This window comes from Chionomys nivalis, chromosome 11 (genome assembly GCF_950005125.1).
Source record: "Chionomys nivalis chromosome 11, mChiNiv1.1, whole genome shotgun sequence".
Classification (NCBI taxonomy): Eukaryota; Metazoa; Chordata; class Mammalia; order Rodentia; family Cricetidae; genus Chionomys; species Chionomys nivalis.
This window is the reverse complement of record NC_080096.1, coordinates 29,289,601-29,299,840: the sequence shown is the minus strand read 5'-3', so window position 1 is coordinate 29,299,840 and position 10,240 is coordinate 29,289,601.

Genomic DNA, 10,240 nt, shown 5'->3' with positions numbered 1-10,240 from the left:
GTACTCCATTGGGTAAATGTACCACATTTTTCTTATCCATTCTTCGATCAAGGGGCATTTAGGTTGCTTCCAGGTTCTGTCTATGACAAACAAAGCTGCTGTGAACATAGTTGAGCACATGTTCTTGTAGCATGATTGAGCATCCTTTGGATATATACTTAAAAGTGGTATTACTGGGTCTTGAGGAAGGTTGTTTCCTAATTTTCTGAGAAATCGCCACACTGACATCCAAAAGGGGTTGTACCAGCTTGCATTCCCACCAGCAATGCAGAAGTGTTTGCCTTTCCCCACAACCTCTCCAGTATAAGTTGTCATCAGTGTTTTTGATCTTGGCCATTCTTACAGGAGTAAGATAGAATCTCCGAGTTGCTTTGATTTGCGTTTCTCTGATGACTAAGGATGTTGAATGTTTCCTTAAGTGTTTTTTAGCCATTTTAGATTCTTCTGTTGAGAGCTCTCTGTTTAGGTCTATACTCCATTTTTTTCTTAGATTATGTGATCTTTTGGTGTCCAATTTCTTGAGTTCTTTGTATATTTTGGAGATCAGACCTCTGTCTGATGTGGGGTTAGTGAAGATCTTTCCCCATTCTGTAGGCTGTCGTTTTGTCTTGTTGACCATGTCCTTTGCTTTACAGAAGCTTTTCAGTTTTAGGAGGTTCCATTTATTAATTGTTTCTCTCAGTTTCTGTGCTGCTGGGGTTCTACTTAGGAAGTGGTTCCCTGTGCCAATGCGTTCAAATGTACTTCTCACTTTCTCTTCTATAAGGTTCAGTGTGGCTGGCTTTATGTTGAGGTCTTTAATCCATTTGGACTTGAGTTTTGTGCATGGTGATAGAAATGGGTCTATTTTCATTCTTATACAGCTTGGATTTTTCAGGAAAATGGATGGAACTAGAAAACATTATTTTGAGTGAGGTAACCCAGACACAGAAAGACAATTATCACATATACTCACTCATAGGTGGTTTTTAAACATAAAGCAAAGAAAGTCAGCCTACAAACCACAATCGCAGAGAACTTAGACAACAATGTGGACACTAAGAGAAACTTACATAGATCTAATCTACATGGGAAGTAGAAAGTATAAAAAGACAAGATCTCCTGCGTAAATTGGGAGCATGGAGACCTTGAGGGAGGATTGAAGGGGGAGGGGAGAGGTAGGGAGGGGAGCAGAGAAAAATGTAGAGCTCAATAAATATCAATAAAAATAAAATAAAATAAAATAAAATAACTAGTTCCAGGAGAGGCTCCAAAGTTACAGAGAAACCCTGTCTTGAAAACCCAACCAACCAATCAACCAAACAAAGTCCCCTGCTATGACCCACATGCACTAGGGCTCTGTTGAGGGAGCAAGGATGCTTCCTATGCGTAAGTCCGAGTACCATACTTGCCAGCTTGATTTCTTGGTGACCTAGTTATCAGCAACTAGTTCACTAACTGGTTCCCCCAGGAGTTTAACATGAAAGAAATGTGGCAGACTATAGCAAATTCCTGCTTCCACCGGGGTCCCCGGTGCTGGGATCACAGGTGAGGCACTCTTGTAGTTCAGATTCAAAAAGACTGTTCTATTGTGGATGATGATGATGATGATGATGATGATGATGATGATGATGATGATTTTGTTTTTCAAGACAGTCCTAACTGTACCGGAACTAGATCTTGTAGACAAGGCTGGCCTCAAACTCACAGAGATTTGCCTACTTCTGCCTCCTGAGCACTGGGATTAAAGGCATGCGCTTACCATCGCCTGGCTATTTTTTCAAAGAATGTTATTTATTTATTTTGAGGCAAGGTTTCACTTTTTTTTCAAAACAGGGTTTCTTTCATTTTTTTAAAGAAAATTATTTATTATATATACACTGTCTGTCTATATGTATGCCTGCAGGCCAGAAGAAGATGCCAGATCTTATTACAGATGGTTGTGAGCCATCAAGTGGTTGCTGGGAATTAAACTTGGCTTCTATTTTAAAAGAAATTCATCTGGATATGGTGGCACATGCTTTTAATCCCCACATTGAATGAGAAGGAGCAAAAGGGAAGAACTCTGTAAGTTTGAGACCATTCTGGTCTACATAGTGAAACTCTGTCTAAAACATTTGAAACCCATTTTAAAATTCTTATCAACATCATCATCATCATCACCACCACCACCACCATCATCATTTCCATGACAATCACCACTACCATCACCATCATCCCCATGACAATCATCACCATCATCACTATCACCATCATCACCATCATTACCATCATCATACCATCATCATCATCACCATCATCATCATCCCCATGACAATCATCACCATCATCATCATCACCATCACCATCATCACCATCATCATACCATCATCATCATCACCATCATCATCATCCCCATGACAATCATCACCATCATCATCATCATCACCATCATCACCATCACCATCATCACCATCATCATACCATCATCATCATCATCACCATCATCATCATCATGTGTGTGTATTAGTGGTGGGGGCAGAGGACAACCTTTGAGAACCAGCTCTTTCCTTCTACCTTGTCTTTGAGGCAGGGTTTTTCTTGCTTCTGCCATGGTGGCATATTCTAAGCTAGTTGAGACTCCAGGTCCATCTCCTTGTTTCCACCCCACATCTCACACCACAGGGGTCCTGGAATTATAGATACGTACCTCTGCCTCACCCTTTTTACATGAGTTTCAGGGACAGAGTAAGGTTGTTAGGCTTGCCAAACCTTCTTACCAGCCCTAGGTTTTTATCTTTTTGAAGAAATGAATTCAGTCAAGAGACAGAGACAGTTTGAGCAGAAGTTTATGTAGCAAAGTTGCAGCAGCCAAGCTAAGTAAAGCAAGAACTCTAAAACCAGACTGGCATGGACTGCCCCCAAGTGGGGACCTGAAAGGGCTCTGCATTGTGGGTGCTAAGGAATTTGGTATGACGATTTATGAGGTAAGTAGCGTAGTCATAGAGTAACATGACCCCTTCTTCTGTCCAAAATATAGTGGGTCAGATCTTTTAGGGAATTCCTACTATGATCTCCACACAAGGTGAGGGGTGCAAATGATATTACAACGGAGTCAGGCCTTTTGAGGGTGCAGATCCCTCGTGACTGCACACATGTGGGAGGATGCCTGCATGTGTTGGTTTCTGCTCTGGTGGGAACAGCCTCACTGTAGCTTCAAGGACGTTCAACCACAAAGGAGCCACCTGACCGACAACAGATACAGTTACCAAGATGCGGTTGTGGTTTCCTAGGTTACCATGGATCTAGCTCCTTGCCTGTGGGAGGGAGGTTCTCTGCCTGGAACAGGTGAGGCTGCAGGTGTAATCAGAGCCGGCCAAGACCAGATTTGCTTACCCCCGCCCCCCCCCCCCCCCCCCCCGGCCTGTCCTTCCTCTTATCAGTGGGCTCCACTGTCTTGTGGCCAGCCGCAAGCCTTTGATTTCTCATCCCCCAGAGTTCCTATCGCTGTTTTAAACCTAACATTCATTTTCACTCACAAAACACTATTACTGTCAAATCAGAAAATGTCACTTGGTAGTTTTAAAGTGTTCTTTAAGCTCGGCCGATGAATTCCACTTTAAAGAAGACAACAGGTCAGTCCTGCAGCCCTGTTTCCCGCAATTTCCTGCTCTGAAAACTCTGCAGACTCTGTTTGCCCCATTAATTTAAATAATTTAATTAATTAATTATTTTTGCAAGTAGACTGGCTTAAGAATTTTGTGGGTATTTTTTTTCTTTTTTCTTTTGTTTTTTTCGAGACAGAATTTCTCTGTGTAGCCTTAGCTGTCCTGAAACTCGCTCTGTAGACTAGGTTGGCTTTGAACTCACAGAGATTCCCCTGCAGCTGCCTCACAAGTGCTGGGATTAAAGGCATGCACCGCCACACCCAGCTATAAATTTTAGTTTTTAAGGTTTGTTGGCTATTGAGGAACTTTTTAAAAAAATTTATGAAATACAACTAAGTTATAAAGCTTCCCATTACTGAAAGTGTGTGCGTGCCTGGAACGCTTGTAACTGAACTGCGCAGAATTAAGACTCCTTTTTTTTTTTTTCGAGACAGGGTTTCTCTGTAGCTTTTGGTTCCTGTCCTGGAACTAGCTCTTGTAGACCAGGCTGGCCTCGAACTCACAGAGATCCGCCTGCTTCTGCCTCCTGAGTGCTGGGATTAAAGGCGTGCGCCACCACTGCCCGGCTAAAGACTCCATTTTAAAATCAACCCAATGGGTCAGTGAGATGGTCGAGCAGATAGAGGTACTCACTACGAAGACTGATGAGTTGAGTTTCATCCATGGGATCCACATGGTGGAGGAAGAGAATGACCCCCTCCTCCCCCAGTTGTCTTCTGACTTTCACACTGGTGCTGTGGCGCACACACGCGTACACACACACGCGCGTACACACACACACACACACACACGCACGCACGCACACATGCACGCGCGCGCACATACACACAAATGAATGGATGAACGGATGAACGGATGAATAAGTACATTTTAAAATTTTTAGACACAAAATTAAAACCTAAGAATAGGGACTGGAGAATTGGCTCAGCAGTTGACAGCGCCTGTATAATCCTGAGGACTAGAGTTGGCATCACAGCGTCCATAAAACAAAGCAGATATCCTGTGCTTGCTTACAAACCCAGCTCTGAAAACTTGGAGACAGGAGGGTGACTGAGGCTTACTGGCTTCCAACCTAGCCAAGAAAACACAAACCACAGGGAGAGACCCTGCCTCAGAAGGTTGGACAGAAAGCAGCAGAAAACACATGATGCCCTGCTCTGGTCTCTGGACACGCACAGGCATGCACACACACATCCACACAGACAAGAACGCACACACACCCAATGGAGGGGAAAGAAAGAACCACAAAGTTGTCCCTTGACTTTCACGTGTGCCTCCTGGCATAGGCAGGTCCTAGCCTTCTGTCATATGCAATAATAAGTAAACTAGAATAAATAAGCATGAAAATAATTATAGATTACAATTAGCTTTTTTCCCCTTTCTCTTTTTAGACATCTCATGTAGCTTGGGTTGCTTGGGTTGGCCTCAAAATCTATCTAGTTGAAGATGACCTTGAACTTCTGAGGCTCCTGCTGCTGCCTTCTGAGTGCTGGAATTACAGAGATGCCTAATAACATCTTGCTTTCAAAGCTGTGCTGAGGGTTGAACTCCTGACTTTGTGCATGCTAGGCAAGCACTCTACAAACTGAGCTATATATCACTAGCCCCTTCTTTACTTGTTTTTTTTTTTTTTTTTTTTTTTGAGATATGGTTGCAGGTAGCCCAGGTTTGCCTCAAAATCACTATATAATTGAAGATAACCTTGAGCCCTGGATCCTCCTCCCTCTACCATGAGTTCTGGGATTATAGGACTGTACCACCATACATACAATGAGTCTTACTCCTTCTCCTATCCTCCTCTTCTTCTTCTTCATTTATTTTTAATTTATATTTTTGTTTTTCAGGATATGGTTTCTCTATGTAGCTCTGGCTGTTCTGGAACTCTCTTTGTAGACTAAGCTGTCCTCAAACTCAGATCCACCTGCCTCTACCTCCTGAGTGCTGAGATTAAAAGTGTGTACCACTATACTGGCTAAAAATGTTTTCTTTTTCTTTTCTTTCTTTCTTTTTTGAGTGTTACTCTTCAATAATTGCTGAATTATATTCTTTTATTTCTTCTACTCCTTCTTTTCCTTTGACAGGGTCTTACTTATAACTTTGGCTGGCTTGGAACTTGCTGTGTAGATCAGGTTGGCCACGAATTCACTGAGATACTTCTGCTTCTGCTCCTCAGGTTCTGGGATTAGTGTCCTGTGCTACTATGCCCCCAGAGAATTATATTCTTGCTGCTATTGTATAAGAACCATTCTGACTACCTTGAAAAAGTGATAGCTTTATTTTGTTTTGTTTTATTGGTGCTGGGCATCAAGCCTAGGGCTGCATATATGATAGGCAAGTGTTCTACCATTGAGCTATGGGCCCTAGCTTCAGGGGTATCTGTGACCATCACAGATAACAGAGAGAATGAGCAGAGAGGCAAGAAAACAAGCAATTCAGCACAACATGACTCAGTAGCTAAATGTTGGTTCAAACTTTGGGAGTCTGATCCCAAGCAGTTTTATTTTAGAGACATTTAAGCATGTACAATCTGGTGAAAACTATTCTTGGGACGATTAACTCAATCCTGAGTGCAGAGCAGACATACCTAAATCTCACTGAGGAAGAAAGTAAGCAAAATACAGATGAGAAATTACTACACTGAAACTCTTTGTAAAGTACGCATATAAGTTCAACCTTCCATAAAGATAGGTCCTGTAGATTGACCAAGCAAAGCAAATTTACAAGAAGGGTCTGGAGAAGGGTCCGCTGCCAGAAAATCTTTGGCCACATGTGGGCAAAGGTCACCAGTCTAGAAAGCATGTCCACGCCAGGCTTCTGGGTGGAAAACAGGCTTTGCATTTGGTCCCACGAAGGAGCAACCCTGTGTGCTTAACATTCCAGGTTCCTCTAGTGTATGTCTGTGACCTCGAAAACCCCTGTGCCCCCCTCCACCTAGCCCAGAATGAAGTACTTAAGGTGCTAATGCAAAACCAAATGAAGAATGGTGTTTTTTAAGATTTATTTTTTATTTATGTGTGTGAGTGTGTGTTTGCATACATGCACCTGAGTATGGGGGTCCCTGAAGAGACCAGGGGATGTCAGATAACTTGGAGCTGGAGTTACAGGCAGTTGTGAGCTGACCAATAGGAGCGCTGGGAACTGAACTCTGGTCCTCTGCAAAATCAGTAAGTGCTCTTAACCCTAGAGGCATCTCTTCAGCCCCAAGAATGAATGTTAAAATGTGGTCAGGACATTTATTTTCTTTGAAAGAATCATAAATTTTAAAGCATTGTGCCTAGAGAGATAGTTCAGGGGTTAAGTGTACTGGCTGCTCTTCCAGAGGTCCCAAGTTCAATTCCCAGCAACCACATGGCAGCTCACAACCATTTATAATGAGATCTGGTGCCCTCTTCTGGCACGCCGGCATACGTGCAGACAGAACACTATAATAATAATATATAAACATATAATAATAAATAAATAAGTAATAATAATAAATAAATAATTTTTAAGACATCAAAAATGGAAGTGATTGACCAGGTATGGTGGTGAATGCCTTTATTCTTAGTATTCAGGAGACAGAGAGAGGCAGTGAATCTCTGTGAGTTTGAAACCAGTCTGGTCTACATAGAGAATTTCAGGCCAACCAGGGTTATATAGTGAGACTCTGTTTTATGATGTGCTTGTTTATTTAGTTATTTTCAGGACAGGGTCTTGTGTAGCCCAGGCTAGGCTCCAACTGGCTACGTAGCTAAGTATGGACCTGAGCTCTGGATCCTCCTGCCCCTTTCTCCCAAGTGATTACAGGCTTGTGCCACCACGCCCAGCTCAGTTAATGGCTTCTGAGAAAGCTGGTTTTACGAGATGTTCTGTACAGACTTTGATGTGTTATGCAATGCTTTGGTACACTTGTAAAGCCCTCTTGTCTGACCTGCTCTTATATATTGCCGTGATAACATGGTACATGCACATATAATAATAAACAGCATTTTCCCCAGAGGGTGACAGCTCATCCTCCTCACCAAGAAACTACTCGAGTTCCTATGGGATCAAAGTAGAATTTTATAAGGTTATAATGGCAGCCTGGTCTACCAAGCAAATTCTAGGACAGGCTCCAAAGCTACAGAGAAACCCTATCTCAAAAAAAACAAAACAAAACAAAACAAAAAACAAACCCCAAAGAACATAATGGATGAAGAAGAGAAAAACCTCTGGAGGCCTTGAAGGCCTGATGCCATCTAGTATTAGAAAATTGGGTTTTGTGGTGCACTCTTTTATCCCAGAACTCGGAAGCAGAGATAGGTGGATCTCTGTGAGTTTGAGGTAAGCCTACTCTACCTTGTGAGTTCCAGGACAGCTAGGGCTACATAGTGCTAAGTCCGAAGTGCCCTCCACCCACCAGAAATGACAGTGCTGGTGACAATGCCCTAAGCAGGACTAGGCCAGGTAAGTAGAAGGATTGTTATTGGGTAAACAGAGGTCTAAAGGTGGGTTCTATTTACCAGGAAACTCCCTCAATCCCATCAACAACCTCAGGCTAGGGTTCCAAACAGGCTATGTTAGCTCAAAGACCCCACCCTATTGATTGCCAAATAAAATCTGCTTGCTTTTAAATCATTTTGCCCCCCTCCCATGCCCCAGAGAGGGAGCCTTGGCAGTTTGATCCCTAATAAACCTTTCTTTCCACCCGTGGAGTGGTCCAGCTCTAGGTTTCACTGTGCCTTGACTGAATCAAAACAAAACAAAAGAAAATAAAATACTCACTATCTTCTGATGGTCGCCAATGTAATAGAGAGCGCACAGCCAGGGTTGAACAAAGAAACCCTGCCACAAAAAAATAAATAAATAAGAGAGAGAGAGAGGAGAGAGAGAGAGAGAGAGAGAGAGAGAGAGAGAGAGAGAGAGAGAGAGAGAGAGAGAGAGAGAGAGAGAAACGTAGAACATACACTAACATTGGTGGCACTAAAAGCTATGCTGAGGGGGGCAGGCCAGTTTGGTAGAGATCCTTTGGCACAGACTAGAGAAAGTACGCGTGTATTTAGAAAGGGCAGCTGCTTCAGCGACTGTCCCAACATTGCACAGGCACTGTTGATGGCTGTGAACTTCCTAGACCATTAGGTAAAATAGACAGTAGCAAGCTGTTGATTTTTTTTCAGTATTTAGTACTAGTTATTCAGTTAGCCATTTTTTTCCATACATAGCATGTTGCCTGCATGCAAGTGAACGGGTGGAGATTACAAAGCAGACAGTCTCCCTTCTGTTCTTTCGCACAGCAAGTAGAGTTGAAATTTGCTCCCTCAACAAAGTAAGGGGTGCTTTTGCAAGTCATGAAATAAATAAATATGGTAATTTGCAGCAACGAACACATGAATATATACAGAAAAAAAGGAAGAATGGGGGTGCGTGGCATTATGGTGCCTTTAATTCTAGCACTCAGGAGGAAGAGAAAATCTGTCTTGGGAGGAGAGAGAGAGAGAGAGAGAGAGAGAGAGAGAGAGAGAGAGAGAGAGAGAGAGAGAGAATATCTTTAAATAAAAGGTGCCAGGACAAACCAGGTGTGGTCGTGCATACTTGTAACCTCATGTCCTGGTTAGTGTTTGCTTGTTTTGCCTACTTGACGCCAGCTAAAGTCATCTGGGAAGAAGAACCTCAGTTGAGAAAATGCCTCCATCAGATTGGCCTGTAGGCAAGCCTGTGGGACACTTGCTTGATTAATGATTGATGTAGAAGAACCCAGTTCACTGTGGGTGGTACCAACCTCACTAGTGATCCTGGGTTGTGCAAGAAATCGCTGAAATTCGTGGTTGTAAGTGACCATGTGGGTGCTGGGAACTGAATTCAAGTCCCCTGGAAGAGCAGCAAGTAGTCTTAACTACAGACTCATTTCCACCCCATATTTGCCCCATATTTATATATTTTGATAATTGCTCTTAGAGTGAAACAATCTAATTGGATCTCTCCCCCCTCTGTCCCTTTTAATGCTTGGTAATTGCTTCTGAAGTAGAAATTAATATGCTCTATATTCACGGTCTTATTTCATATAGCAAGATCCCACTTTCTGATATAGATATCACTTTTAATTATTTAAATTTGGGGGGAATATTTCTTAAATATACACAATTTATTTTGGAATATCCATCCCCTACCCCCTTCCTCCAGTTTCCTCTGTTCTCTAATATATTTTCAATCTCCCTCCCAGTTTCCTGTGTTCTACTGCTGGGAAGAGGCACTGACATAAGGAAGGAAGCGTTTGACGGGGGCTGGCTTACAGTTTTGGAGGGCTAGTCCATTATTATCATGGTGCCAGACATGGTGCTGTAAAAGTAGCTGAGAGCTTTCTATCCTGATCTGCAAGCAGCAACCAGTGTGTGTGTGTGTGTGTGTGTGTATGTGTGATATTGAAGCCTCAAGCCCTCCCCCCTGGTGATACGCCTTCTCCAACAAGGCCACACCTTCTAATCCTTCTCAGACAGTTCCACTAACTGAACACGAAGAATTTACACATAAGACTCCATGGGGCCATTCTCATTCAAGCCATCATGCCGTCTTATGTGTTTTCTACCCGCTCTTAAGACCTCAAAGTTCCTTTAGACTAAGAGTGATGAGGTTTTGATGGGGAAGCTTGGTTAACCAAT